The 26,772-nt window shown below is 52.2% G+C and overlaps 1 long non-coding RNA gene and 1 pseudogene across 2 annotated transcripts in view; one reads left to right on the top strand and one right to left on the bottom strand.

The window, feature by feature from the left end:
- The window catches only part of LOC128931288 (uncharacterized), a 685,153-nt gene that overhangs the window by 202,348 nt on the left and 456,033 nt on the right, over positions 1–26,772 (bottom strand). The window lies entirely within an intron of this gene.
- On the top strand, positions 5,631–6,737 carry LOC128930944 (lactosylceramide 4-alpha-galactosyltransferase-like; annotated as a pseudogene).

The following is a 26,772-nucleotide window of genomic DNA, read 5'->3' as shown; positions in this document are numbered from 1 at the left end:
CTGCCTGCCAGGTTCAAGTGATTATCCTGCCACAGCCGTCTGAGTAGCTAGGGTTAGTGTGTGCCACCATGCCTGGCTAATTTTTGTATTTTTAGTAGAGATGGGGTTTCACCAGGTTGGTCAGGCTGGTCTGGAACTCCTGGCCTTGTGATCCACCCATGTTGGATCCAAAGTGCTTGGATTGCAGGCATAAGCCACGTTGCCCAGCCGATTTTTCTTTTTTTTTCTTAGAGATAGAGTCTCGCCCTGTCACCCAGGCTGGAGTGCAATAGCTTAATCTCCACTCATGGCACCTTTGCCTCCTGGATTCAAGTGATTTTTGTCCTGCCTCAGCCTCCTGAGTAGCTGGGATTACAGGCACCCACCACCATGCACAGCTAATTTTTGTATTTTTAGTAGAGGTGGTGTTTCACCATGTTGGCCAGGATGGTCTCAATCTGTTGGCCTCATGATCTGCCTGCCTCAATGTCCCAAAAATGCTGGGATTACAGGCATGAGCCACCGCATCCAGCCATGCCCTGCACCTCTTCTCACTCCTCACTTTCTAAGATAAGTCATGGGGGATCCTGGTGATGGGAGCCATGGAGATGCTTAAAGCAGGGGAGTGGCCACAGCAACAGGCTAACTGGGAACAGCTCCCTGGTGACGGGGCAGGAAGAGGTGAGCCTGGAGGCAGGGGCAGGCAGCAGGGGTGTCCCAGGCCCAGCTGACAAAGCCCACGATGTGGGCCGCAACTGTGAGGCCCGTCTCAGGCCAGGAGCATGCTTTGGGCCTGAGGTCACCCAGGTATTGGGCTGTAGCCAACTTGGCCCCATAAACAGTTTCTATTCCTGGGTCTTGGGCTCTGACACCAAATATGGCATGGCCCTTGTCTGGCATGCCCAGCTGTGGTCCAGCAACATCTCCTGCCCCTCCAGGTGGGCCCAGACCCCACCCACACCATGGAGGCAGATCATTTCAGCACTTGGAGCCCCCAAATGGCCAGAGGCCTGTGCTGCTGCTCCTGGTCCTCCAACTGTCCACCCATCCTCGTGATTCACGTGGGGTTAAAATTACCCAGGACCAAAATAGCCCCTCTCCCTACAGAAGAAAGATGGGGCTGGGGGACAGTGTGTTTTGTTTTACACCAAAGTCCTGTCTTGCTGCCCACATCCCAGGGAGCTCACCTGGCCTCTGACCCCACATCGATCTGCACATTCACTCATTAATTCACTCACTCATTGATTCATTCATTTACTGATCGTTTATTAATTTTTCTTTTTTCTTTTTTTAATTTTGAGACAGAGTTTCGCTCTTGTTACCCAGGCTGGAGTGCAATGGCATGATCTTGGCTCGCCGCAACCTCCGCTTCCTGGGTTCAGGCAATTTTCCTGCCTCAGCCTCCTCAATAGCTGGGATTACAGGCACACGCCACCATGCCCAGCTAATTTTTTGTATTTTTAGGAGAGACGGGGTTTCACCACGTTGACCAGGATGGTCTCGATCTCTTGACCTCGTGATCCACCAGCCTGGGCCTCCCAAAGTGCTGGGATTACAGGCTTGAGCCACCGTGCCCAGCTTTTTTTTTTTTTTTAAAGATGGGGTTTCCCCATGATGGCCAGACTGGTCTTGAACTCCTGACCTCAGGTGATCCACTCAGCTCAGCCTCCCAAAGTGCTAGGATTACAGATGTGAGCCACCGCGCCTGGCTATGGATCATTTATTAATGGACTTGGTGGTTAATTCATGTAATCACAATTTACTGACTACATGCTAAGAGCTGGGCACTGTTCTATTGTTCTAGAGCTGAGCAAAACACAAAACATAAGGCCAAGCGCAGTGGCTCATGCCTGTAATTGCAGCACTTTGGGAGGCCAAGGCGGGCAGATCACAAAATTGGGAGTTCAAGTCCAGCCTCGCCAATATGTTGAAACCCGTCTCAACCAAAAATACAAAAATTAGCTGGGCATGGTGTGGGCACCTGTCAGGAGACTGAGGCAGGAGAATCACTTAAACTAAGGCAGCAGACATTGCAGTAAGCCAAGATTGCAGCACTGCGCTCCAGCCTGGGTGTCAGCGAGACTCTGTCTCAAAAAAAAAAAAAAAACACACACACACACACACAAAACATAGCTATCCTCATAGGGTTATGTTCCAGACAGACAAGCAAAGCAAACAAGTAGGATGTACAGTGTGTTAGAATAAGTGCAAGGATGAGTAACCTAATGAGGGGGCTCTGAAGCGATGGGGGGGGATGGGAATTTCAGGGGGCCCAGGGAGGACCTGGTGGGAAGGGGACTTTTGAGTGGACACCTGAGGGAACAACCTTCCAAGCAGAAGGACACCAAGGCTCTGGCATCCACACGAGGCCTGAGAAACAGGTGGCCAGGTGTGGCTGGGGCACAGGTGGCGGGGAGAGCAGCAGAATATGAGGTCAGGCTGTGGGGGACACATGGGGCCCAGTGGATCAGGACTTCCCACATCACTCAGGGTCTGACCTGAGAATGACATGGCCAACGTATTTGTAAATTATCCTGCTGGCTGTTGAGTGAGTGGGTCAGAGTGAGCCTTTTCCCCATGTGCCTACCGTGTGCTGAGCTCCAAGCCGGGTAGTGGGGAGAGAAGACACAGGTGCACACTGGACGCTTGTCCCTATGGTGCTTACAGAGGTCTGGAGCCACCGCGTCTCCTCCGTCTGACATGCTCATCCTTGGTGCTTAACCAAGTGTCACTTCCCTGAGGGAGTCACCATCTTTGTTTGTGTCCTTTTTTTGAGACAGAGTTTCACTCTTGTTGCCTAGGCTAGAGTGCAATGGTGCGATCTCAGCTGACTGAAACCTCTGCCTCCTGGGTTCAAGCGATTCTCCTGCCTCAGCCTCCTGAGTAGCTGGGATTACATGCATGTACCACCACACCCGGCTAATTTTTTATGTTTGATAGAGATGAGGTTTCTTCATTTTGGTCAGGTGGGTCTCGAACTCCTGACCTCAGGTGATCCCCACCTCGGTCTCCCAAAGTGCTGGAGCCACTATGCCTGGCTTTTTATCTTTTTTATTTTATTTATAGAGATTAGGTTTCACCTTGTTGGTTAGGGTGGTTTCGAACTCCTGACCTCAGGTGATCCACCCACCTCGGCCTCCCAAAGTGAGCCATTATTTCTTTTTTTTAAGATAGTCTGTGCATTGGACAACAAAAAAAGTTTGTCTTTCTCACCCAGGCTGGGGTGCAGTGGCGCAATCTTGGCTTACCACAACCTCTGCCTCCTGGGTTCAAGCAGTTCTCCTGCCTCAGCCTCCTGAGTAGGTGGGATTACAGGTGTGCGCCACCACACCTGGCTAATTTTTGGACTTTTAGCAGAGACAGGGTTTTGCCATGTTGGCCAGGCTGTCCTCAAACTCTTGACCGCAAGTGATCAGACTTCCTCGGCCTCCCAAAGTGCTGGAATTACAGACATGAGCCATGAGACCTGACCGCTGTTTCTAAATGGTGCTCCCACAAGGCTGATAGCTCCTTCAAGGCAAGGCTGTGTCTGATTCTCCTTTTCTCCTGGGTACCAGTGCAGGGCCTGCCCTGTCCCTGAGTGTCCGGTGGAGCAAGTCAATGAATCAGTGAACACGAGTCCCAGGCCTGATTTGTGTGTGTGGCCAGGGATACAAGGCCTCTGAGAGCCAGCGGCCTGTCTCACTCGGGGTTACAAGCCTCTGAGAGCCAGTGGCCTGTCTCACTCGGGGATACAAGCCTCTGAGAGCTGGCGGCATGTCTCACTCTCTTCTTGCCATCTTTTGCAGATGAATTTGGAGGCACTGCAAGTGCGTGGAAGGGCCGTATTTGTGTTGGCAAAGAAGGTCGGCCGCTGAGCCAGGGTGTGTCTCCCGGAGGCCTGCGGGCTGCCAGGATCCCCACTCTCTGCCACGGGCTGCCAAGGCTGGTCAGTTACTAGCCAGCGATATCATCAAGGTTCCCTGCTCTCTACCCTGGTAAGGGCCCAGCCTACGTCACCAAGCCCCAGGCTCCCAGAACCACACGCACAGGCTCACAGCCCATGTGAGATTACCACTCCAGCTTCTGCCTGTCCTTGGGAGGGGACCAACTCCCAGCTCCCATTAGTGCCCAGGTTGCACCCAGTCCCTTGACCTTGTGCCCAGGTTCTCTGGCACCTAATGTAGAAATGATGCAACTGCCCCCAGGCTTGCTGAGGGCCAGAGGGGGTAAGTTTGTCACAGAGCACTTAGAAATCATTGAGTCATTGCTGGTCCTGCTAGCTGTTAACAGTCGATATGGCTCAGGTCAGCTTCCACCGAGGTCCTTCAACACACGGGGTACACTGGTACTCTCCTAGGCAGGGTGGTGCAGTGGTGAGGGCAGGGACCTCAGCCAGGTGGCCTGGGATCTAACTCCTGTGCTGTCACTGCTGGCTGTGAGGTGGAGTCCCATGCCTCCCAGGTGTCCACACAGCCTTGCCACCAGGAGCAGAGTCCAAGTCTGTCTTGTTCTTCCAACCACCTGCGAGGAACCTGTGCATGTTCCTGGCCACCAGCCAAGTGGACATCACCAGGAAAGAGTGAGGTCCAAGGCAGAAGGACCAGTCAGCGTCACAGCCTGCAGCACGACCTCCCTGGTTCTTTCCCACCTGTGTCTATGAGAAGCACAGCCCAGGGTCCGGGCTGGACAGCCAGGGGACTCAAAGACCCCCTTGTGTCTGGGGCAAAGGGCTCTGGGACGCAGTAGGCATCCCATCCTTTGTGCCTGGAGCAGGCACCCTGTGAGTGTACCTGCCGGGCCAGCCCTCAGCAAGCCAGCACCTGGGCCTGCCAGAGCCCCAGGCCTCATGCTGAATGTCCACAGGCCCACTCAGTGGCCTGCCCTCGGATGAGCCTCAGGTCTGGCTCATGGAGCTGAGGCGGGCAGGAGCTGGACCTCAAATCCCAGGCTGCCCCTCCTAACAGAGCCCTGTGTGTCACATGGTAAAGCCATCGCTTCTGACAGTTCTTATACAGACCACACTCTGGCCTGGGCTTGTGATGGCGGCATGCCATGGGTGGCACTGACCGGTCCTTGGGGGAGCTCACAGGCGTGAGTGGAAGGGATCCTGCTCCAACCCCAGTCCACAGCCCGCTGTGCTCCCTTTTGGTTTTTTTCAGATAAGTCTCACTCTTGCCAGGCAGGAGCGCAGCGGTGCAATCTCAGCTCACTGCCACCTCTGGCTCCCAGGTTCAAGCAATTCTCCTTCTCAGCCTCCCTAGTAGCTGGGACTACAGGTGCGTGCCACCACATCCAGCTAATTTTTTGTATTTTTTTTCCTTTGTTTCTCATTTTAACTGATTCTGCAATAAATTTTTGTATTTTTAGTAGAGAAGGGGTTTCACCATGTTGGCCAGGATGGTCCCGATCTCTTGACCTCGTGATCTGCCTGCCTCGGCCTCCCAAAGTGCTGGGATTACAGGCATGGGCCACTGCACCTGGCCAGTGCTCTCACTTTGTAGGTGAGCAGCTGGTAGGCTAGAATTCAAGCCTTGGCCTCTGTGGCCCTGGGAGCCCATGGGCTTGGAAGCTGGGCTTGGCTCTGGCTGATGGTCACAGGAAGCGTTTTTCTTTGAGTTGGAAATGCCAGTGGCCTCCCTCATGGCAGGTGCTCATGTCTTACGGACCAGCCAGTTCCTGCTGGAAGCCCCTGGTCTGATCTAGGAAGATCATGTCCAAGCCCCCCGACCTCATGCTGCGGCTGCTCCGGGGCACCCCAAGGCAGTGGGTCTGCACCCTGTTCATTCATCATCGGCTTCAAGTTCATGTTTTGCATCTCCATCATGATCTACTGGCACATTGTGGGAGAGCCCAAGGAGCAATGGCAGCTCTATAACCTGCTGGCAGATATTCTTTGCCCCACCATGGCACCCCTCACCCCTCCCTCTTACAGCCCCCCTCTGGGCAAGATCTTCTTCCTAGAGACTTCGGACCACACCAACCCCAACTTCCTCTTCATGTGCTCAGTGGAGTCAGCCGCCAGAACTCACCTCAAATCCCGTGTGCTGGTCCTGATGAAAGGGCTTCCAGGTGGCAATGCCTCCCTGCCCTGGCACCTGGGCATCTCACTTCTGAGCTGTTTTCCCAATGTCCAGATGCTCCCACTGGACCTGCAGGAGCTATTCCGGGACACACCTCTGGCTGACTGGTACACAGCGGTGCAGGGGCGCTGGGAGCCCTACCTGCTGCCCGTGCTGTCTGATGCCTCCAGGATCACACTCATGTGGAAGTTCGGTGGCATCTACCTGGACATGAACTTCATTGTCCTCAAAAACCTGAGGAACCTGACCAACGTGCTGGGCACCCAGTCCCTCTATGTCCTCAATGGCCCCTTCCTGGCCTTCGAGTGCCAGCACGAGTTCATGGAGCTGTGCATGTGGGACTTCATGGACCACTACAACGGCTGGATCTGGGGCCACCAGGGCCCCCAGCTGCTCACACATGTCTTCAAGAAGTGGTGCTCCAACTACAGGCTCACTGAGAGCCATGCCTGCCACGGGGTCACCACCCTGCCCCCTGAGGCCTTCTACCCCATCCCCTGGCAGGACTGGAAGAAGTATTTTGAGGACATCAGCCCCTAGGAGCTGCCCCAGCTGCTCAATGCCACCTATGCTGTCCACGTGTGGAACAAGAAGAGCCAGGGCACACACTTCGAGGTCACGTCTAGGGCGCTGCTGCCCCAGCTCCATTCCCACTACTGCCCCACAATGCATGAGGTCATGAAAATGTACTTGTGAGGGGCCCACCAGGCCACCTCCCCGACCCACTCCCGATGGAGGGGGCACTTGGCCACCCTTACTGGGGAGGCGAGATTGAGGACCCAGGAGAGGGAGGTCTGAGCTGCCACCAGGCTTAGGCTGTTGCAAAGGAGGAGCTGTGGGAGCAGGCCCAGTGGGAGGCTGTGGACACCCTCAAGACAGTGCCCTGTGTCAGGGCAAAGCTGACACGTGGTGCCAGGGCCAGCAGAGTGAGCTCAGTGAGTGCCCCAGGACTTCTGGATGGCAGAGAGAAGGATGAACCTTAGGGCACCCCTGGGTGGCATGGGAAGCCAGACGGTTTGGGCAGAGGTGCCCTTGAGGCCAGTGCTAAGGGGAAGGAGGGATGAGATTCCAGAGAGGAGAGGAGGCAGAAAGAGGTAGGAGAGCGGGGGTGGGGGAGACCCAGCCCCAGGGCCCAGGGTGGGGAGTGTTTTTCTCTTTTCTGGTTTTGGTTCCTCTTTCAAGGGGCCATCAGGGACTGAGCAGGGCAGAGGCCCAGCAGTGCCAGCCTGGGGAGCCCATTAGGGGCAGCCCCTCCTGCCCACCCCATCCTTCCTCCTCTCCAGAGATGAAAGGGGGGGCATGTACCCTCTGCCTATTCACTCAGACAAGGGGTGGGGGTTCTCTAAAGAAAACACCCCCTCCCAATTATAAACACAGGAGAATAATAAACAGAATAAATGTTACCAATTGTCACCTAGTGCCCTGTGATTGCTGAAGTGCATTCAGGCTCACAGCCTCCTCTGCTTCGTTCTTCTGACCAGGAAGCTGCTGGGTGGACTGGCGGTGAATTTGATGAGGTCTCACAACCTGCCCTGCACGGAAGAGCTCGGAACCTGGCTCCTAGCCCGGCATCCCTAGTGATGGGGAGCCCCTGAGGTGGGGAATGGGGGAGGCCTGTTTTTCCCTCCTTTTTCAAGGCTCGCAAACACCCGAGGATGAGTCCCACCAGCACAACCACCCCCATGACAACCCTCAATCTGTTTCACATAAATGGATCCAAATGAGGACACTGACAAGCCTACCAGTGGAGCAGGGGTGAGCCACAGCCTGTCCAGGGAGGGGTCCCAGCGAGGGAGCTTTGAGGGCCTGTGGGGTCCCTCTGGCCTCAGCCTGGATGCCTGGCTGAGATCCTGAGAGGGACCTGAAGGGCCTGTGGGTGGCTCCAGGGCTGGGCCACAGGGATATCTGCTCCCTACATGGTGAGGCCCCAGCTGGTTGGCATTGTGGAAGCTGCCTGGGCATTCCCACCAGGCTGGAAGAGAGCTGCCCAGTGGGACTGGGGCTGCTGCCAGGAGCACTGAAGCTCAGCACGCTGCTTTTTGGCAGTCAAAGCAGAAGATGTTCATTAGGCTCTGTTTTCTGCCCACAGACCATCTTGGGTGGCATGGGAAGGAGGTGAGCTCCCTGGCTCTTAGGGGTATTCAAGAGTAGGTTATGTGTTTTGGGTTTTTTTTTCTTTTGAGATGGAGTCTTGTTCTGTCACCCAGGCTGGAGTGCAGTGGCCCCATCTTGGCTCACTGTAACCTCCACTTCCTGGGTTCAAGTGATTCTCCTGCCTCAGCCTCCCAAATAGCTGGGACTAAAGGCACGCACCACCAAGCCAGTTAACTTTGTATTTTTAGTAGAGATGGGGTTTTGCCATGTTGGCCAGGCTGGTCTCGAATTCCTGACCCCAAGTGATCTGCCTGCCTGGGTCTCCCAAAGTTCTGGGATTACAGGCAGAAGCTGCTGTGCCCGGCCCTTAGGGTTTTTAGGTTGGCCAAAGTGTGGAGATCCTTCACTGGCTGAAGAGTGTAGGGTGAGATCCTGGGACAGGGAGAAGAAGAAAATGTGTTCTCACACTGATTTCATTGATCTGTTGGCGGGGGGTCTTTGCTGTTTCACAGGAATTTGGGATCTGAAAAACATCTTAAGCTCATGCCTGTAAACCCATCACTTTGGGAACCAAGGTGAGTGGATCACCTGAGATCAGGAGTTCAAGACCCGCCTGGCCAATGTGGTGAAACCCCACCTCTACTAAAATTACAAAAATGAGCCAGACACAGTGGCGGGCACCTGCAATCCTGGCTACTCTGGAGGCTGAGGCAGGAGAATCATATGAACCTGGGAGGCAGAGGTTATAGTGCTCTAAGATCACACCCACCACTGCACTCCAGCCTGGGTAACAGAGAGAGACTCTGTCAAAAAAAAAATATGTGCATAAATGTCTTCTTTGGGCAGAGAGGTGGGCAGGAGGTGCCAGTTCCCAGGGAGGGTGCTGTTGACTCCTCATCCACAGCCATTCTCCTCCCACATCTTTTTTGCTAAGGGAACCCCAATTTTGTTCTACCCTCAGGTAGCCTAGGGCTGTAGAGGAAGTGAACCCTCCCTCGGCCCTGGGGGTGAATCTCCATTGGTCTAAGGCAGTCCTAGTCGGTCCAGTCCCTTCCTAGTAATTGGAGTGGAAATGGGCATGCAATGCCATTCTGGCCAATGAGAGGGAAAGTCAGCTGGAAAAGGGGGTGTCTGAGAAAATTTTCATAGACAAGAAAGCAACATTTCTTTTCCGCATTTCGCATAAGAGTGTAATGGTCAGCACAATGGCAGCCATCTTGAGGCCATGAGGGGACAAGTCTGAGATCAGAAGTCACCACACCAGATCCTTGAAGACACAGAGATCTCAACGAGCTGCTGAAATAACCAACCCTGGAGGTGGCCTATCCTGACTCCTTGTCTACCACGTGTGTTAGATGCTGTTAACTGTCCTCAAGTGTGCAGTCTTTCTGCAGTCCTTAGTGATAGGACACACTGAGTTCTAGGTGGGCATGTCACCTCCCCTTGGCAGCTGGCTGCGGCCATGTGACTAAGTCCAGGCCAACGGGGTGTGACAGAAGTGATGTGTGTGAGTCATGGATGATCTCAGACATTTGCTTTGAGCACTCCCCGCTTCCCACTGGCTGGAGCATGGCAGAAACTGGAGCACTTTGCAGGGAACATTTTGGGGGTGGCAGAGTGGACCCAGTGGCCTTGGAGCACTCACCCTGGGACTGTGTTGTGAGACAGTCTTTTTTTTTGTGACAGAGTTCCGCTCTGTTGCCCAGGCTGGAGTGCAGTGGCGCAATCTCAGCTTGCTGCAACCTCCACCTCCTGGGTTCAAGTGATTCTCCTGCCTCAGCCTCCCAAGTAGCTGGGGCTACAGGTGTGCGCCACCACACCCAGCTAATTTTTTTTTTTTTTGAGACGGAGTTTCACTCTTGTTGCCCAGGCTTTATTGCAATGGTGCAATCTCGGCTCACTGCAACCTCCGCCTCCCAGGTTCAAGCGATTCTCCCACCTCATCCTCCAGAGTAGCTGGGATTATAGGCATCAACCACAACCAGCTAATTTTGTATTTTTTGGAGAGATGAGGTTTTTCCATGTTGGTCATGCTGTTCTTGAACTCCCAGCCTCAGATGATCTGCCTGTCTCAGCCTCCAAAAGTACTGGGATTACAGGCATGAGTCACAGTGCCAGACCTATTTTTTTTATTTTTAGTAGAGACAGGATTTCACTATGTTGGCCAGGCTGGTCTTCAACCAACTCCTGACTTCAGGTGATCTGACCGTCTTGGCCTCCCAAAGTGCTGGGATGACAGGAGTGAACCATCATGCCTGGCCTGGCCTGGCCTCGTTTCTCTCCTTGGAAGTTGGTGGGGGCTGGGGCTGAGTCTTGACAGTGGACCACAGCTGGAAGGAATGTCATTCCCTCTGAGCTCAGGTCTCACTTCCCGTCAGTTTCCTGCTGCTGCTGCACCCACACTGGAAGGGGATGCTCCTCCCGGCCCACCCTGCATTGCAGCACAGGTCACACCTGAGTGCAGTTAGGGCTTGAAACCTGCTTGAGGGCTTGAGGCCACACTGACGCCTAGCCTCACAGCAGAATTCCCAGCATGCCTTGTACACTGGGCTGGTCCAGGTTAGAACATGCAGAGATTTAGGAACAAGTGAAGCATGAAACCAGACTTCCAGGAACACAGGGGCTCACTCATCCCCGATGTCTGGTAGGCACTCTGAGGAGGACATTACAATTTAAGATTTAAACAAAAAGTTGAATATTGATACACCAGGCAGGGGAAATTATTTTCCCTCCCTTAGAGCTGCTGGGAAAGCAACTCCCTGCTTGCCTATGCCCGGCCAGCTGGGAAGATTCCTATCACTGACAGGATGCCTGCCCCAGGGCCCCTGTTGGGCCATGCAGTGCCCCCCAGTAAAGGATGGGTCCACCACTTTCTCAGTCCTGGCCAAAAACATCTGTGAACACACCCACTAGAAACAAGCCAGGAACAAACTGCAGCTCTGAGGCTCTGATTACATTTCCCCAGGGCAGCTTTCCATGGCGAGCACCCCTCCCTCCTTTCCCAGAACTCACTTGCCCAACAACTGTTCCTCCTCCTGCTCCTGCAAGGTGCAGGGGCAGCATGAGGCAACCAGGCCCTCAGGCGACAGCCAGCCGGGTTGGGGTGGGGGCAGGACAAAGTGCAGGGTCCCTCTGGAATTCCCCTAGGCAGAGGGCAGCGGCCAGACTCCTCCGGTAGCTGTGGGTGCTCCAAAGGGGACACTGGACTCTGGTCTTTGGCTGTTGGCACAAGGAGGTGGAGAGTGGTCGCTGCCACCCGAGGTGGGCACTGGACCCCGGTTCGCCAGCCAGCCTCCTTCCTACCCTGAGCACCGGACAGTGAAGGTGTGGGTTCAGATCTTAGCATGTCACCTACTTGCTGAGCCTGTTTCTCCCGTGTGGAAAGTGGAGGTGTGATAACACCTCTGTCATACAGAATGTGCTTTGTGCCAGGAGCTCGGCTGGCTTGTTTGATCATTATGACTATGCTGGGACGGGGCACCATCCATCTCTTTGCAAAAGAGGAAACACAGCTCTGGCCAGGGGTCAGAGGCCAGGAACAGGATCTGTGGGGCCCCTGCCCTGCCCTGGGTCTTAGGCCCCTTGCTCCCAGCCCAGAGGTGCAAGAGCATAGCACCATGATGGGCAGAAGCTGGGGTCCTCACCTGGCACCTTCTGGCCTTCCAGCCTTTCTGCTATTACCCCTGCCCTGCCTATGCCTGTGCTTACTGCCTCTGTTCTCCAGGATCCTGGCCCATTTACAACAGCTGTATTAAGAGGCTGGGCTGAGGCTGGGCCTGGTGGCTCATACCTGTAATCCCAGCCCTTTGGGAGGCTGAGGTGAGCAGATGACTTGAGGCCGGGAGTTCAGGACCAGCCTGGCCAATATGGTGAAACCCCATCTCTACCAAAAATACAAAAGTTAGCCGGGCTTGGTGGTGGGTGCCTGCAATCCGTTTTTCAGGAGGCTGAGGCAGGAGAATTGAACCCTGGAGGTGGAGGTTGCAGTGAGCTGAGATAACACCACTGCACTGCAGACAGGGCAACAGTGAGACCTTGTCTCAAAAAATAAAAAAGATAAAGAGACTGGGCAAGGCACAGGTTCAGTGAGGCAGAGCCTACCTCTGCTGCCCTCAACCTCTCCAGCCCCACCATCCAGGCTGGTGGACAGGGGATCCTTACTAGAATGTGGAAGAGGAAGAATCGACACAGCACTTCTGCTTCTTCACTGCCCAGCTTCTCAGAGGCAAGGATACCAGGAGCATCTGGTAGGTCTCCCATTCTCTGATGGAGCCCATCCTGGCAGAAGTGAGGAGGGTCTGGGGCCGAGGCTGCCTCCTGGATCTGGTTTCCAGAAAGTGGTCCTCGGAGGCCAGTGAGCACTCCCAGCCTGCTGTCCTGTAGAGCTGTCAGCAGATGCTCAAGCCTGCTCTGGCCCAATTCTCTGGGTTAGGAGGAGTCAAGGGTACAGGTTGGGCCCAGTGCGGTGGTTCAGACCTGCAATCCCAGCACTTTGAGATGCCAAGGTGGGACGATCACTTGAGGTCAGGAATTCAAGACCGACCTGCCAAACATGGTAAAACCCCATCTGTACTAAAATCCAAAAATCAGCTGGGTGTGGTGGCTCATGTCTGTAATTCTAGCTACTTGGGAGGCTGAGGCACAAGAATCGCTTGAACCCACCAATGGAGGTAGCAGTGACCTGAGATGTGCAGTAGTATAATCATGGCTCTCTGCAGCCTCAAATTCCTGGGCTCCAGAGATCCTCTCACCTCAGCCTCTCAAGAAGCTGGAACTACAGGCCTGGGCCACCATGCCCACACAGCTAATTTTAAATTTTTTTTTTTTTTGTAGAGAAGGGCTTTTACCATGTTGCCCAGGCTGGTCTCAAATTGCTGGCCTCAGGGATCCACCTGCCTTGGCCTCCCAAAGTGCTAAGATTACAGGCAGGAGCCATTGCACCCAGCCTGGTTATTTCTTGATGTGCTGGTTAAATGGTGTGTAATGTGGTGAAAATTCACTGATCGCTGGGCGCGGTGGCTCACACCTGTAATCCCAGCACTTTGGGAGGCTGAGGCGGGTGGATCACGAGGTCAAGAGATGGAGACCATTCTGGTCAACAAGGTGAAACCCCATCTCTACTAAGAATACAAAAATTAGCTGGGCATGGTGGTGCATACCTGTAGTCCCAGCTACTCAGGAGGCTGAGGCAGAATTGCCTGAACCCAGGAGGTGGAGGTTGCGTTGAGCCAAGATTGTGCCATTGCACTCCAGTAAGAGAAATTCCATCTCAAAAAAAAAAGACACAGGCCATGCGGGTAGAGAGTGGAGAGGGAGACGTGCTTGGGCCAGGGAACAGGGCTGGATGTTGGGGAGTTAGGGAGCAGCCTGGCTTCTGGCCAAGTGTCTGGAGAGGTGGGAGGATGAGCAGATGAGACTCAGCTGAGACAATGCGAGGGCACCTCCAGAGATGTGGCTTCTGGGGACCCAGAGTGAGGAGATGACCTTTAAAAAAAATGTTTTTAAGATGGAGTTTCACTCTATCACCCAGGCTGGAATACAGTGGCATGATCTGGAGTGCAGTGGTGCCATCCTGGCTTACTGCAACCTCTGCCTCCTAGGTTCAAGCGATTCTCCTGCCTCAGCCTCCTGGGCAGCTGGAATTACAGGTGCCCACCACCACACCTGGCTAATTTTTGATTTTTTGTAGAGACAGGGTTTCACCATGTTGCCCAGGCTGGTCTCAAACTCCTGACCTCAGGTGATCCACACACCTCAGCCTCCCAAAGTGCTGGGATTATAGGCCTGAGCTGCTGTGCCCAGCCAAGCTGATCTTAAGAAGAAATCTGACAGGACAGTGGGATAGAAAGTGATGGGGGAGGTGGGACTACATTGGATGCAGTGGCCATGGAAGGTGGCCCTGGGGATGTGGCTCTTGAGAGTATTCCTGCAGAAGGAGCAGGAGCTGGTCACAGGCAGAACTGAGGAAGAAGTGGCTAGTGTGCAGGGCGATGGGAAGGAGGGCTGGTTTGGGGGGAGGGAGTTGAATGAGGGGCCTGGAACCTGGGCACTCACCCTAGAGGATACCTGACCCAGAGAGTGGGTCCTGGAGGAGGGCCTAGGGGAGATGGGGAGAGGACCAGAACCCAAAGTGGCCAAGGAGTGAGTGAGCAGGGTGGCATGGAGGTGTTCTGGAGCTGCTGCTGACATGGTGCTTCAGGAAAGAACCAAAAGCTGGGCCCTTAGACCCCATGTCAGCATCGCCAGGCACTCTCACCTGGGACAAAGGCAGCAAGCGGCCACACACCTGTTTATAGAAAGGGGCTGGCAGGGATCCGGAGGCCTTGTGGGAACCCTGGGGAATGGGTCATGGGCAGGGGATGGTGGGGGCTCCGCCAGGTCTCTGCCAGCCCCGCCCACACCCTCAGAGCAGAGGCCAGGCCACAGTTCAAGGAGATCTGTGATAGATGCTGGCCAGCTGCACTGTGCAGGCACAGCTGGGCCTAGGAGCAGGGGCTTGGGTCCATCTGCTCTGTGGGGTGAGGGAGACTTGGTGTCCTTTTCTGTGGAACAGAAGACCCTATTTATCTCTGCCATGAGACCACATCCTCCTCCTGGAGCCCAGAGTGTGGTTCCCTTTTGGCCCCAGCCCAGTCCAGGGTTGGACAGCACACACCTGCTAACTGAGGGGTGAATAAATGAGAAACATCCCCAGAGGCTGAGCCACCTGTACAAACCCCAAGCCTTCTCCAGGGGCACTCGGTCCCCTCTGATGTTGCCCTAAAGACCTCAGTGCCTCCACGTGCAGAGGCTCACACCTGTAATCCCACATGCAGAGGCCAAGGTGGGTGGATCATCTGAGGCCAGGAGTTCGAGACCAGCCTGGCCAACATGGCAAAACCCCATCTCTCCTATAAATACAAAAATTGGCCAGGCATGGTGTGATAGTGTGAGACTTCATCTCAAAAAAAAAAAAAAGTGCCCCCAACAGCAGGGGCTGATGATAGGGTGAGCTAGGCCTCCAGACCAGAAGGTGGGGAGGGGCCAGGCTGGACCTTGGAACTTAGAGCCTTGGGGCCCTTGGGAAATTCACCTTAAACATTACCTTAGAAACTCAAGAGATGGCCGGCATGGTGGCTCTCGCCTGTAATCCCAGCACTTTGGGAGGCCGAGGCGGGTGAATCACCTGAGGTCAAGAGTTTGAGACCAGCCTGGCCAACATGGTGAAATCCCATCTCTACTAAAGATACAAAAATTAGCTGGACATGGTGGCAGTCACCTTTAATCCCAGCTCCTTGGGAGGCTGAGGCAAGAGATCACTTGAACCTGAGAGGCAGAGCTTGCAGTGAGCTGAGATCATGCCATTGCACTCCAGCCTGGGTAACAGAGCAAGACTCCATCTCAAAAAAGACAAGAAAAACTAAACAGAGTGAATTGGGGACATGCAAACCACACTTGAGTGGCCCCTCAGAGGGCTGCCCTGCAGTGTCACGAACAGGATGTTTCTCTAGCAGCTGCTAGAACTGGCCACAAACTCCCCGTGAGAGCTGAGCAAGTTATATCTTGGAGTCAGTTTCGTCATCTGCAAAGCTGGGGCTGGGAACCAGGGAGCCTTTATCCAGTTTCTGGCCCTAAAATTCCTCATTGGATGAAGCTCTTGAGCAGTCTCGAGGTAAGAGCTGGAACGTGGCCATAGGCCCTTTGTGAGGCATGCGTGGGATTGAGGGTTTGCACCCAGCTACCTTGGAGGGTGTCTGTGTCGTGGATTGGGAGGAAAGCTCCAGGTGCAGCCCACAGAGCCACGAGAGGTCACCCATGCCAGGAGGCCACATCACAAAGTCCAGAGGCAGTGGAGGCCCACATGATGTCCCTAGGCAGCCGTCATGGGCCAGGGGAAAGTGCCTACCACGTGCTACCTCACCCAGCCCTCTAATGTGGGTATCATGACTGTCATTTTGCCAAAGAGGAAGTGGTGCCCAGAGAGGGCAGGTGTATTTTCAGAGTCACACAGCTGCGTCTAGGGCATTTCCAGCTCCTGCCATCCAGAACAGCAGCAGTGGCTCAGTCTTGAGCCCAGAAGCACATGCACCCTGGCCCCATGGTTCTCTTCTGTCCTCTGTCTCCCTGAAGGCTTTGACCATCTCAAGGACAAGGTCAGACTGTAGATGAACACCTCTCACGGGCTGCAGGATTCTACGTTTCACAAAGCACTCCCTCTCCCTCTTCTGCACAGAATTCTGCAAGGCAGATGTGAGCCCGGGTGACCCAGGAGGACTCTGGGGCCCTGAGAAGTGGTTGGAGGACTTGCCCAAAGCCCACAGCTTGTAGGAGGCAGGGCCACAGTCCAGGTCTGCCTGACCAAGCCTGGGCATATGTTGTGTTCCACCCTCCCTCAGACAAACCCAAGAAGGGCCAACTTGCTCATGGGGAAATGCAGGCAGAGCCACAGGACAACCCCTCCTTCCACACAGCCAGATGCAAGCCACCGTCAGGTCCATTCCATCATGGAAAGTGCTGTTAGAAGCCAGGAGACTGACTGTAATGGGGGTGTCCAGGCAGAGTGAAGCCCTGGGGAATAAGTTTCCTAGATCACCCTGCTGCTGCTGGCAGCCGCGCCCAGTGCCCGGCCCAGCCTCCCTGGCTGCTCTGAGTGGTCTGGCCCTGGCTCTGCAGGCACTGGAGCCAGCGGAGGCATCTGGATCCCATAAGCTTGTCATGAGCTGGTTTGAGCAGAATGGCCTCAACAGCCCCCCAAGAGTCCCCTCACCCCCGGCTGCACAGATGCTGCTCCCATCTGTCCCCAGCCTGCCGCAGCTCCCGGGATGGAGGGTGTGAAACCTCAGGGAGCATTGTCTAGAGGCTATGGGCTGGATGGGGATCCCAGGCTGACCAGTGGACACGGCCTGAAGCCTCCTGCACTGCACTTGCTGCTCTATTTTGCCTGTAAGCGCCTCCCCCATCAGACCTTGAGCTACTCCAGGACAAGAACTGTGTCTGGGGCCAGGTGCAGTGGCTCACACCTGTAATCCCAGCACTTTGGGAGGCCAAGGCGGGCAGATCACCTGAGGTCGGGAGTTCGAGACCAGCCTGACCAACAAGGAGAATCCTCGTCTCTATTCAAAGTATAAAAGTAGCCGGTTGACTGGTGGAATTGCCCAGAAAAATAAGAAAGCCTTGAAAAGCAGTATGCTATACTACTGATTGCCATGCACATAACCTTTTAATTCCAATTAAAATTCCCAGGTACTAACATCTGCCATGCACAGCTGTCACTGGTCTTGTCTATTCACACAGAAAATGCAAACAGAATTATGCTTCGCCAGGAATCTTGTCAAATCACTGTACACCTCCTTCCTTAAAAAAGAAAAAAAAACACCTTTCTCTGTATGTAAATTATTAAAAATCTCTGAATTACAAAATTCCAAGACATAGGGTGGGGCAGATCTAGGCGCCCAAACTCCCAGCACGATCCGACAGCGGGTTCCGCCTCCTTTGGCAGTGAGGCGGAAACCAGGAGGGGAGAGGGGGACAGACAAGCGGAGAAAGGGAGCAAGGGGACTGGCAGCACCGATCAGTACGACCCTCCAGCCAACCGGATCTCGAGGAGGTGGAAGAACTCAGACTTCACGCGCCCTCCCTGCCGCGCCCAGAGTCGACTCGTGGAGACCCCCTACCCGGCCCGGACCCCCGCAAGGCGGAGCGCGGCCGCACGCCCGAGGCCCCGCACACCCGGGGAGGAGAGGGTGTGATCGGCTGTAAACCGCCCTCAGCGCGAAGCCGCCCAGCCCCTTTCTCCACAATTGCACGGGTTCGCGGGTCCTGCCTCCGAGAGGCAGCGCGAGAGCCTGTCCCACTCAACGTGCAACCGGACTACACCCTCCTCCTCCCTCGCGGAGACCCACCCGCCTCTCACAGCCACACACCTCCAGCCCGTCTGCTCTGCGGGAAGCCAAGGAGGTCAGGCCCCCCCACCCCATACACACCCGAGAGTGCGGCGTTACCCGCCACCAGGCCCCCGCCCGACCCCCGGCCCCGCGTGCTCTCACCGCAAAGCTGCTCCGGCCGCTCGTCACCGCACGTCCCTCTCCGCTTGAGCCGCGGACTCAGCACGGAGGCCGCCAGAAGGGCTGGGGGCACAGGCCTACCGAAGGTGACTGGCAGCTACCTCTCCGGTAACGAAACGGTCACAGACCCTGGTGCCCAGAATAGGAAGGAGGGAGGGAGGGAAGATGGCAAACCCTCAACCACCTTTACCACCCGCCACTTCTCCATTACCAGGGAAATACCGCCCCGCCCCGCCCCGCCCCGCAGAGGAAAACCTCAAGCTTCGTTCCAACATTGGACACAATACCCATCCATCAAAGACTCAGCCAATCACCGAGCCTGGGTGCTGACTTCCCGCCCCTCCCCCTTGCTCACCTTCTCCAGCCCCTATGGGCGGGGAGCTTCCCTAACTCAACCCCCGCCTATTGAAGAAGTACCGCTGGAGGCCACCCCCGGCCTTGGGGTGGGCGGGGAAGCCGGCCGCTCCATGTGTGCCAGGGGGCTTTGGAAGCCGGCAGCTCCAGGTGTGCAAGGGGGCTTTGGAAGCCGGCAGCTCCAGGTGTGCCAGGAGGCTTTGGAAGCAGGCCGCTCCATGTGTGCCAGGGGGCTTTGGAAGCCGGCAGCTCCAGGTGTGCAAGGGGGCTTTGGAAGCCGGCAGCTCCAGGTGTGCCAGGGGGCTTTGGAAGCCGGCAGCTCCATGTTTGCAAGGGGGCTTTGGAAGCAGGCCGCTCCATGTGTGCCAGGGGATTTTGGAAGCTGGCAGCTCCATGTGTGCCAGGGGGCTTTGGAAGCCGGCAGCTCCAGGTGTGCAAGGGGGCTTTGGAAGCCGGCAGCTCCAGGTTTGCCAGGGGGCTTTGGAAGCCGGCAGCTCCAGGTGTGCAAGGGGGCTTTGGAAGCCGGCAGCTCCTGTGCCAGGGGGCTTTGGAAGCCGGCAGCTCCATGTGTGCAAGGGGGTTTTGGAAGCCGGCAGCTCCATGTGTGCAAGGGGGCTTTGGAAGCAGGCCGCTCCATGTGTGCCAGGGGGTTTTGGAAGCTGGCAGCTCCATGTGTGCCAGGGGGCTTTGGAAGCCGGCAGCTCCATGTGTGCCAGGGGGCTTTGGAAGCCGGCCGCTCCATGTGTGCCAGGGGGTTTTGGAAGCTGGCAGCTCCATGTGTGCCAGGGGGCTTTGGAAGCCGGCAGCTCCTGTGCCAGGGGGCTTTGGAAGCCGGCAGCTCCATGTGTGCAAGGGGGTTTTGGAAGCCGGCAGCTCCATGTGTGCAAGGGGGCTTTGGAAGCCGGCAGCTCCATGTGTGCCAGGGGGCTTTGGAAGCCGGCCGCTCCATGTGTGCCAGGGGGTTTTGGAAGCTGGCAGCTCCATGTGTGCCAGGGGGCTTTGGAAGCCGGCAGCTCCATGTTTGCAAGGGGGTTTTGCAAGCAGTCACCTCCATGTTTGCAAGGGCCGCGGGGCGAAACCGCGGAATTCCTGGGGGTTTCCGCACCAGCTGTGCCAGCTCCTGCCGGCTCGCAGCCTGCCGGGTTCCGGGACCGAATGCTGACTCGACCCCCAGGAGTCAGGGAGTTCAGAACCCCGGCAGCTCACAGGGCTAGCGGCGAGGCGCAGGTGCTTTTCCGGTAGCCTCTCCCGCCCCAGGCGGCCGCCCCTCCAGCAACACAGGTGTTGCCCCCGTCCCCAGAGTCCAAAACAAACGCGGGCCCACAGTGTTGGCGCCTCACCGGAGCGCGCTACCGCCCCCTCCGACAAATTTGCTGGCAGAAATAAAACCCTCGGAGCGGCTGCCGCCCTTGCTCAGCGTGGGGAGCCGGGAAAGCCGCGGGGGGCAGCTTGCTCGCTAACTCCAGCTCTGGAGCAGCTCCGGGCGCCTCGAGCTCAGTGGGTTCTGCCGACCTTGCTCCAGCCTTCGCCCCCTGCCGAGCCTGCAGGCTGCAGCCTGGGTCGCGTTCTAGTCGGTGTGCGGAATCCCCCTTTTCTTTCATATATATCTATATATCTATATATATAGATATATATATATATATATTTTCTTTTTTTTTGAGACAGAGTTTCACTCTTGTTACCCAGGCTGGAGTGCAATGGCGTGATCTCGGCTCACTGCAACCTCCGCCTCCTGGGTTCAGGCAATTCTCCTGCCTCAGCCTCTCGAGTAGCTGGGACTACAGGCGCATGCCACCATGCCCAGCTAATTTTTGTATTTTTAGTAGAGATGTGGTTTCACCATGTTGACCATGATGGTCTCGATCTCTTGACCTCGTGATCCACCTGCCTCAGCCTCCCAAAGTGCTGGGATTATAGGCGTGAGCCACCGCGCCCGGCCTACATACATATTTTTTTTTTTTAAAAAAAGACACAACTGGCCTGGCGCGGTGGCTCACGCTGTAATCCAAGCACTTTGGAGGCCAAGGCAGGCAGATCACCTGAGGTCGGGAGTTCAAGACCAGCCTAACATGGTGAAACCCCCGCTATTAAAAAAAAAAAAAAAAAAAAAAAAAAAAAAAAAGGGCACAACAGAAGTGGAGGTCTCCTGCTCATCCCTTCTCCAGTTCACTGCCAAAACCTACTGAAACTGACTGCTCAGTGAGATCAGTGAGCGGCCCTGCCGGCAGGGATGACCCCCTCCCCACGGGCTCAGCGCTGGCTCCGAAACACACACAGGCCAGCGGGCAGCGCCAAGAGCTCTCCTTCCAGGCCTGTCTCTCATCCCTGAGACAGTGAAAGCAGAGAGAGTGGAATCACAGTGAGGTCTGTTCCTCAACTTGGCCAACTAAACAGAAAAATCATCAGATAAGGGCAATCCATGTGGAGTTAACCCAGTGTCACCACAAACTAATATTCTTGGCTCCAACAGGTAGCAACTGGAGGGAAATAAGTCATTACTTAAGGATGAGGCCTTGTGGCAGGAACATGGCAGAGATGTGTGTGTCCTCTTTCACCACGCTGTAGCCTGACAACAGGAGACATGACCACCAACTCCAGCTAGTCCAGGATAAATAGTAGGGTCCAAGAAGCAAGGAGCTCTGACTGCAACACGAAAGCCCCAGGAACTTCTACCATGGAGTATCTGTGTGTATATGCATTTATAGAATATAATGTCACATACTATGTATATATTATACACACACGTACATATGGACCCATACGCCTAAGTACACATACACACATGCACACACACAGAACGACAGAAAGGCCTGGAATACATGCCCTACTTATAAATATGCTTGGCACTCAGGACCATCTTTAGAATAAGTAACTTGGTCAAGCTCTCTGGGGAGAAAGGCAGATACTCATCAAACTTCCCCATAAAATACTAGTGAAGGGAAGGAGTCCAAAAGTTTTTTGAGAATCAATGTGTGTTCTTTTTAGCCATTTACTTTGTGCTAATTTTATATAGTAGCCTTAGGGAATAAATAAATATAGGGAATAACGTCTCCACACTTTCAGTTTATATCATTTCCCTTTGGGAAGTGGATCTGAAATGCAGATATTACACCCTTTTCGTTAATATTAGGATTAAGGAGACCCAGCTTGTGTGAGTTTTTTGCACTTGAGTCCACTGGCAATTGTCTACATGGGGTATTGAAGCTTGGGGAACAGCCAGAAAATCTCATCTGCTGATGTTACTCTAATGTCTGTGCCTATATTATTATGGGATACATAATATCTAGAATTACTCTTGCATTAAAAGCAAGATTTCCCATAGAAAGAATTTAATTTGTGCCTGTGTTGCTAAATCAGAAAATAGTGCACATGAGGTGAAGCAGACGAGAAAACCTAGCTGTGATTTTTTAGTAGAAGAAATGCATCGGCATTGTGAGGCAATCTTACATATGTTAAAAATAGGAACAGAAATAGAGGATGTACAGAAATAATTTAAAAAGTTTAAGTTTTTTCCAAATCAGATTTAGATTTAAAATATATGTGTGTATTTACACAAAAATAAAACATTTTAAAAAATTAAAAAGGAACATTAATAGTATTAGCCCATAGACTTATTATTAAATTAAATGGAATGCTATACATGAAGCAATTAGCAAATAAATGCATGCTAGAATTACTTCATAATTGATGATATTTAAAGCACATGTTGTGTTTTAACTTTTACATAAGAAAAGAGCATTTTTGCAAAAGCAAGTTTTTCACAGATGTGTGGCCTATTGAATATTTTAATTCTGGAGCCATGACACTGTTTAAACTCATGCCACTTAAAATGCTCCTCATGCTTGGTCACTCATATAACAAATGACAAAATCATACCTGAATGTAAAAGAGTGCATTGCTTCCTTCATGGAAAGTCTTGGTTTGAAACAAACACTCAGCTGACATAAATAGTGTAGTGATTCATGGCTCTACTAGTCTCTGTTTCTTCCCTGATAGTGAATAGTTCATGGACTGGCAGCTGATCTGTGGATGACACCCTGGGCAGCCCTGCTTCGACACAATGGATCATTCAGTCTTCGTGGTTGAGATCTCAGCCCCATGCACTGTCCCTGGGCTGACCAGTATCAACCCTGAGCCTGAGCCATTTGATCACGAGGGATCACCTGTGTGCCTCAGCGTCACCCCACATCCCAGCACTAGCGACATGGACACCAGTGTCTTAAAGGAGCATTCTAGGGTTTGCTAAGTTGGTTGGGACAGTGAATAGAATGACCAACTTCTACGGTTATATAAAATGAACCGTTTTCCAACCCCAGGACATGCCAGTAGCTTTTATAGCTAACGTGCATTAAAACTGAAAACTACACTGAAGTGTTCTCTTTTCCAGCCTTCTCATGCCCCTTGGTGATGGAACAACCATGGACCTTTCACCGAGTAAATGGCCTCCTCATCAAGTTCATGGATGGGACCAGAAAGTTCAACCCTGTTCCTGCTCTAATTATAGGGGTTTTTGCCTCTAGCCCACAGCAGGGCTCCTGGAACCCTCCTCATTTCTCCCTGATGCCCCTCTCAGGGCCACCATTCTATTTTCACTAGGCTCCACATCCTTCCCAGGTGAGTAAGAACTGCATCCCAGGAACCCCTGTCCAGGGAAAACTTCCTACTGCTCAGGCATCAGGCTCAGGTAGCTGCTGGCTGCATATCTCTCTCTGACATGCCATCCCACTCCAAACCTTCCATCTTCTCCTCAGCAGCCTCCACCTCCAGGGTGGCCTCTCCTGGGGCCAGCGCCTCTGCGACTCCCAACCATGCTCCTCTGCCTTGATTGGCTTTACGCTCTCAGCAGTATGCACTGTGATGTCTCTGAGGTGTCACCCTTATTCACAGCCTTCATGCCAGCATTTTCTGGATTGTGCCTCTGCAGCCAAAACTGAAGAGGAAGGAAGCATGAGAGAACTCATCAGCCAGGGACAGCAAAGACTCTGTAACAAGGGGAGGGCCAGGGACACAGCCTTTGCTGGGACTGAGAAGTCCTGAGCACCACACACTTGCCTGCATTTTGAAAGGCCCATTTATCACACCATTATCAGCTTCTGCAACCTAAGAGGCTGCTGCCAGGAGAGGGGTGGGAACCAGTCTGGAAGAGGCAACTGGTCATTCACCTGCAGCCAGAAGGAACAACTGCCACTCCAGACAGCCAAGTCTGGAAAAGGGCAGTGGGACAGCCAGTAGCTAGGAGCTCACACTGTGAGGGAGCCTGCTTGTGTTGAGACCCCCAGCTCTACGCTGACTGTCTATAGAGGCTGGGCAAGTTGATTAACTGCTCAGTGCCTCAGTTTCCCTAGGCATTGCCTACCTACAACAGAAATCACCCATTTGCTTAACACAGTTAAGGACTGGAAAACTGTATGCATGTCTGGACAACTTATATAATGCCATGCCATGTAAGATGGCCACGCTGTTTAAGATAATCTGAATTACATTTTTGAGGAAAAAAAACCTTACGAAACTAATTTTAAAAGGCTGAAGATAAAATATAATTCATTTTATCCTGTCTTTTTCTTATAAGACTATTACTGAGAAATGTATTAAAAAATTATTTTTTGACTGTGACATTCAATGAATTTAGGCCATAATGTGGAGAATGCTGTTGAGGGATGGGCCTCAGGACTGGTGAGGCAGCATTGTCCCCTCATGCCACAAGTGCTTATCTACTGTGATTTATGTGCCAGGCACTGTGGTAGCTTCTGGAGACTCAGTGGCAAGCAAAACCAGGTAGGGTTCCTGCTCTCATGAAGCTTATAGCTTAGATACAATGACAATTATTAACAGCTAAGTTTTCTTAAGTTTCTATTTGGAATCCTTTCATCTAAACAATATTGAATGATATCTGGTAATAAATGTCCAAGTTTAGAACTAGATCTCTAGGCACAATTACCAAGCTAAATTAGGTCTTTGAAACCATCTTGTCTCCCTTCTTGCTATCTGGCATACATAGCTGGTATTGTAGATGTTGGTAAGAAGGCAGGGAATTTCCCCACTTTGCTCCCTGTTTTTGACATAAGGGTTAAATGTTTTTAAATGTTATTTAAATAAATTTTAAGTGTGTGTGTGTATGTATGTATTTGTGTAGATGGGTTTGTTGGATTTTTTTTCTTTTTCTTTTTTTTGAGACAGAGTTTTACTCTTGTTACCCATGCTGGAATGCAATGGCATAATCTTGGCTCACTGCAACCTCTGCCTCCTGGGTTCAAGCGATTCTCCTGCTTCAGCCTCCAGAGTAGCTAGGATTACAGGCACGCACCACCACACGTGGCTAATTTTGTATTTTTCATAGAGATGGGGTTTCTCCATGTTGGTCAGGCTAGTCTCAAACCCCTGACCTTTGGATCTGCCCATCTCAGCCTTCCAAAGTGGACAGGTTTAACTAAAAGACAGTTGTGTGTGTGTGTGTGTGCATGATATTTGAGTAGACCGTTTTAACTAAAAGTTTCATGTGTTTGTGAGTGAAAGGGAGAGATTTGCAGGCATTATCTAATTCTCCCTGTGATATTGTGAGGTTATATACTATTGCATAGCTTCTGTTTTATGAAAAGGATACTTAAAGCACAAGGAAATTAAAGCCTTGTCCAAGGAAGCCACAGGAATAGCAAAGTAGGGATTTACCCCCAAACATGATGACAGATTTCAGTATTATGTCTGATAAAAGCCAAATCTCTTTGAGGAAATAAATGTGAAATTGCTAAGCCAAATTTTTTTTAGACTGGTAATTTTGTAGAGAATATTTAATTTCAGCCAATTATAGGTTAGACAAACACTATTTGGATGATTTTGATTTATGCAAAGTTGCAAAGATAGTACAGACAGTTCTCATAAGTCCCCACCAAGCTTCTATGGTCATTAGTATCTTATATTACCAGGTATTATATTTCTCAAAACCAAAACCAACGTTGGAGTATTACTATTTATTACATTACAGATTTTATTTGAATTTTACCATTTTTCCCCTTAAGATATTTCATAATCTAGAGCACCACATTGTACTACTACTATCTTCCCACTCTCTTCTGTTCAAGGACAGTTTTTCATTCTTTCCTCATTTTCAATGGCTTTGACCATCATATTGAGTACTGGCTAGGTGTCTGTCCTCTAGAATGTCCACCACTGCATTCTGTATTTGACTGGTTTTTCTCATGATTAGATTGGGATTGTGGGGTTTTCAGATAACACCACAGAGGAAAAGTATCTTTTTCATCACTTCCCATGAGTGTACATGATAACCCTGTGACTTCACTGGGAATGTTAACTTTCATCATTTGCTTAAGATAGGGTTTGCCCTGATTAACTATTGAAGTTACTGTTTTTCCTTTTACCTACTCTTATTCTTTCAAATCAAGTTATACTAAGTGTAGCCCATCATTATAGTAGGACGAGGGAATTAAGTTCTGCATCCTCTTGGGGTTAGGATCGACACAGTATTTGGAATTTTTCTGTAAGAAAGGTTTGTCTCCATTTGTTTTATATATGTACTCAGATTTGTTTATTTTATGTTTGTTATTTATTTTGTTGCTCGGTTTATTTCAGTTTTGGCCATTCGGAGTTCTTTCAGATTGGTTTCTGTGACCTTTCACAAGCCTGTATTCTCTGATAGCAGGGAAAGTACATGATGGAGAGAGGGAGGGAGGGAAGAATTGTTGGAGAGGTATCAAATAGGAGGAAAAATGGAGTCTAGAGCTGTGGAAAGGTGGTAGGGAGTGCCTTTAACATTAAATGGGAGCCTCCACAGTTATAGTATGAGGAGGGATGGGTTCAGATTGTATTACAGCCAAGTTTGTAGTCACCGAGAGTGAGCAGTAAACACTTAATGGATTTTTTTTTTCCCCAGCCACATTGAACTACATGGCAGCTTAAATAAGGGTGTTGTAACATTACACATGGATATAAAAAATAAACATCTAGTAATTGTTACTAAATATTTGTTGAGCAAAATGAAAAGTGCCGGAATAAGAAAAAAGTTAGCAATAACTTGGTAAATTCTAAATACTTCAATGCATGATTAAAATATATCTAAAAACATTTTGAGGAAAGTTATATAACTTTAGTCAAAGAAATAAAAATACCTAAATTTGAAGCAAAAAATGTGTAGAACAACCCCTCCCCTTAACCTCAATTTAGTGGGAGAAAGCTCTTATAAAATACAGTTATACTTAAGTGTCTGTGGGGAATTGGTTCCAGCATCA

Source organism: Callithrix jacchus, chromosome 18 (assembly GCF_049354715.1).
Source record: "Callithrix jacchus isolate 240 chromosome 18, calJac240_pri, whole genome shotgun sequence".
Classification (NCBI taxonomy): Eukaryota; Metazoa; Chordata; class Mammalia; order Primates; family Cebidae; genus Callithrix; species Callithrix jacchus.
Note: the sequence above shows the minus strand (reverse complement) of the source record. Positions and strands in the feature narration are given on the sequence as shown.